This window comes from Otolemur garnettii, unplaced genomic scaffold (assembly GCF_000181295.1).
Source record: "Otolemur garnettii isolate 467f Iridium unplaced genomic scaffold, OtoGar3 scaffold00064, whole genome shotgun sequence".
NCBI classification, from domain to species: Eukaryota; Metazoa; Chordata; class Mammalia; order Primates; family Galagidae; genus Otolemur; species Otolemur garnettii.
This window is the reverse complement of record NW_003852459.1, coordinates 87,347-91,999: the sequence shown is the minus strand read 5'-3', so window position 1 is coordinate 91,999 and position 4,653 is coordinate 87,347. Positions and strand designations below refer to the sequence as shown.

General features: G+C 38.2%; 1 protein-coding gene across 1 annotated transcript in view; it reads left to right on the top strand.

The window, feature by feature from the left end:
* Nucleotides 1-4,653, top strand: part of LOC100949794 (low-density lipoprotein receptor-related protein 1B-like) — a gene marked incomplete at its 3' end in the record, with an annotated part of 1,553,965 nt that overhangs the window by 1,512,175 nt on the left and 37,137 nt on the right. The gene's annotated exons all lie outside the window — the stretch shown is intronic.

Genomic DNA, 4,653 nt, shown 5'->3' with positions numbered 1-4,653 from the left:
TCAAAAGACAGATTACAGATGGACATGTGTGCCATTCTAGCCAATGGCAAAATATTCTTTTGGGAATGTCTTTACAATGAAGTTTGGCTACCTCAGCTCCAAATTATACAATCACAATTTGTGAATAATAACAGTATCATAAAGAATATTTTTAACCCAGAGTCTCAATATGCAGTAATTGCTTTTACATGATCTCATTGTAATTTTCTCTCTTTCTTGAGAGGAAAACCTAGATGACCCACATATTCTCCTTTGGGACTGTAAGAATAATTATTTTTATCATATGTCACACGTTCTACTAAAAGCTTTGCATAGCATTTTAGCCCGCAAAGTAACTCTATGTCCTATTATCTTCCATTATCATTCTTATTTTACAAGGAAAAAAAAATAAGATTCCAAGAGATGAAGTAGGTTATTGTCTCAGAGTAGGAAATAATACAATTATAACTCAAAATTAATTCTTAACCCCTTTTCAATAGGATTTATTTTTAAAACAATTGTAGATTTACAGTAAAAATCGAGAAGATGGTAAAGGGATGTGATTATATGAACTGAGGTAGCTGAATTTCATTGTAAAGACACTCTCAAAAGGGAAACTTCATATATACATTATTCCCTATTAGTAATATATCAGCATTATTTATTTGTTATAATTAGTTGGTTGCTGATGGTTACTGACACATTTTTATTATCTAAAGTTCATAGTTTACTGGTTCCTTTTTTTTATTGCTCCAAGATCCCATCCAAGGCAGCACATTACATTTGGTTGTTGCATCTGTTTAGATTTCTCCTGGCTGTAGCAGTTTCTCACCCTTTCCCTGTTAATATGTTGCTTTAAAGGCTAATGTATCCACAAATAGGATTGCAACTCCTGCTTTCTTCTGTTTTCATTCATGGAGATTAGATGTGTTTCTTGAAGATACCATATACTTGGCTCATGCATTTTTATCTAGTCATCCAACCAAGGGTTCTTCAGTGGGGAATTCAGGCTTTGCACATTTATTGAGAAAATTAATAAGCTTGATGGGGTTCTGTTTATATTGTATTGTGATGGCCTGTTGCCTGGTTTTACCACGTGGACCATTGTAGAAGCTAGGTTTTGTCCTTTGGTTTCCAGATATTTTTACTTTGCTTGCGGTTGATTGTGATGGTCTGTGTGCAGTGTGGGTCTCAGGACTTCTGCAGAGATGGTCTTGTAGTCTCAAATTTCCTCAATGATTAGTTGTCAGTAAAAGATTATAATTTCTCCCTCAAAATATGAAGATTAGTTTAGCAGAATGCGGAGTCCTAGACTTAAAGTTTCTTTGTTTAAGATTAAAGCCAGGTGACTACTCTTTTCTGACTTGTAAAGTTTCTGCTGAAAAGTCCACTGTTTTTGCCTTTGTAGATAAGATGTTGTTTATAATTGGCTTGCAGAATTTTCTGTTTTATTTTGACTTTGGCCAAGTTTATTACAGTGTATCTAAGAGATCCTTTGTTTAATTGAGTCATCCTGGAGTTCTGTATCTATCTAGTATCTATATTACTGGGTATCTGACAATGCTTAGGAAATTTTTCACATTAATGACTTGAAGTAGAGCTTCCCTGCTTTTAGGACTCTTTTCCTTTGGGAATACCTATGTATCATATGTCTATACCCTTTGTGTAGTCCCGTATTGCTCCAAGAGATTTCTCTGCTTTTCTTCTCTTCTTTTCTGCCTCTTCAAATGCTTGGGTTATTTCAAAAGTCATTGTATTGATGTTCTGAGTTTCTTTTCCATATTCTGTTCTATTGCTGAGAGTCTCTATTTTGAAACTCCATAAATACCTCTTTCAATTCCTCAATCTCTGTTATATCCATCCTAATTAAGGACAGATCCTTGGTGATTTTGTTTTTAATTTTGTTGATTTCTGGGGACAGTTTTTGCACTTTCCCCCCACCTTTTCTTCTTATTTGCCATTAATATTCCAAATTCTATGTCTCTCATTTCACCAAATTCTTTTTTGGGTAGCATTGTCAGCTGTAGTTGCATTGTAACCCTTGGGTGAGTTGATCTGCTCTGAATTTTCATGTTGCCTTGGTTCTTTTGCTTTTTCCCCAAGTGTGTTTTCTATTATTATTATTATTATTATTCTAAGATAAAAGGTTAGGGTGTTCCTTAATTGTTGTTTAAAGAAATTATTCTGTTTGGGGTCCATTAGGCAGCTCCCAGGAGGCCATTAATTAGCCACTGCCTTCTCATGGGCCCTTTCCACTCACAGCCTACCAAAACTGCCTGTCAGGGTCACACAGGGTGGGTGGGGGGCTGGAAATTAGCCTTTTTTTTTTTTCCATGTGGGAAGGGAGGGGCTGGGGGGCAGGGCTTTAGGTGAAGCTCCAGCAGGGATAAGTGTGTAGATGGTGGGGAAACTGCAGATGGTGGGGCAAACCATCCCAGAGTGTGGAGTATGAACCAGCTAAGTAGAAGCTAGGCATGTCCAAGGCACTATCCTACCAGCACTAGATTAAAAAGTCATAGTTTCCTCCTGTAGTGGGGGAGGAGAATCCACAGCTAGTCCCCTGCCTGTCTTTGTTTCCCAGTGCAGGTTTGCCCTAGACTCCAGAGTTATGCCCAGTAGAGGTCCTCTGAGTTCCCACCAGTTATGGTGAGAAGGCAAGGCATCTCCCTTCACAGTTTCTGGGCCTTGTCGCCTCACAAATTTTCATTTTCTGCCAGATGCTGGTAAGACAGAAGCTGGCCTCTGTACCTTTCAACTGATGCTATGTGGAGGGAACAGTCCTTTCACCTTTCCTACACCTGTGGGTAGGACAACCCTCCCAGGTTGTCTGTTAGATTAGTGTCCTAACAGACCCACTCAGAGGGAAGCAGGCCATAGCCAGGGCTCTCTGTTCAGTTTCTAAAGAAAGGAGGTTTGGGGCTGTGGCTATAAGCTGGCTGGAGCCAAAATTGCTTTTTATTCTGCAGGAGGGAGATTCAGAGGGGGAAATGCCTAGGTTCAGGAAAGCTAAGTCCCTTGTTCTTTATACTACTATCCCAAGGGGTGAGAGTTCCTATTGTTTGCTTCTCCTGGAAAGCTGCTGGTGTGGGGGAGGGTTCCCCTTTTTTCTTCTGTTTGGCTCTGGGCTCCTCAGAATCTGATCCACTCTGAGACTGACCTCTGCTCTCTCTCCTACCTTCTCGTATTCATCCTTGCAGCTCTTCTCAGTGGATTCCTGGAATGCCTTTGTTTCCTCTCCCTGTGATCTACCTGCCAATTTCAATTGCTCCAAGTTCACTTCAGTCCAGTTTTCTTCCTGCTTCTAGCTCGTCCAATCCTCCAGTGGTGCCTCTAGTCACTTATCTTGTCATCTCTCTCTAGTTTTTCATTTCTCTCTCTGTCTTTATAATGGTCTAATTTTCTGATCTCTAATTTCCTTCTCTCTGCAAAACTTCCTTAACAATTTTTGCAGGACAGGTTTCGTTTCAATTAATTTCCTCAGTTTTTGTGTGAAAACGTTCAACTTTTACATTAATTTTGGAGATTAATTACAATTGATATAAAATTCTAGGCTGATGGCTTTGTTTTTCTTTCAACACATTAAATATTTCACACTACTTTTTTTTTTTTTTTTTTGCCTGCATAGTATCTAATGAAAAGTGTGATGTAATGTTATCTTTGTTCTATAGGTAAGGAGTCCTTTTGTCTTTGGCTACCTTCGAGGTTTTCTGGTGCAGATCTTTTAGTATTTATTCTACTTAGTGTTCTCTGAACTTCCTGACTTTGTGTTTTGTGTGTCTATCAATAATTTTGGAATTTTTCAGCCTTATTTCTTCAAATATTTCTTCTATTATCTCTTTTTTCTCATTTCCTCTTCAGCAAAGTACATATTATGCCATTTAAAATTATCTCTTGATTCTTTAATTTTCTATTCATGATGATGATGACTATTACTTGATTACTTGCTTTTTAGCTTGGAAAGTCTCTATTGCCATTTCTTTAAGCTTACTAACCTTTTCTTTAGTTTTATTTGGTCTAACTGATCAGTCCATTGAAGATAATCAATTTGTGTTACAGTATTATTTATTTATACTGTTTATTTTTTATTCTTTTTGCAGTTTTTGGCGGTGCTGGGTTTGAACCCACCACCTCCAGCATATGCAGGTTTGAACCCACCAGCACCTTACTCCTTTGAGCCACAGGTGTGCCCTATTTTTGATTCTTTTTTTTTAAAATTAAATCATAGCAGTGTACATTAATACTTTCATGGGGTACAGTGTACTGTTTCTATATACAATTCAAAATACTTTCATCCAACTGGTCAACATAGCCTTCATGTCTTTCTCTTAGTTATTGTGTTAAAACATCTATACTCTACATTTCGAGAGATTCACATGTACCCTTATAGGATGAGCCATAGGATGAACCATAGGTGTGATCCCACCAATCACCCTCCCTCCACCTACCTCCCCCCTCCCCTCCCCTCCCTCTCCCCTCTCCCCATATTCCTGGGCTAAAATTGGGTTAGAGCTTTCCTATGAAAGCTATAAATTAATTTCATAGTAGGGCTGAGTACATTGGATACTTTTTCTTCCATTCTTGAGATACTTTGCTAAGGAGAATATTTTCCAGCTCCATGTAAACATGAAGGAGGTAAAGTCTCCATCTTTCTTAATGGCTGCATAGTATTCCATG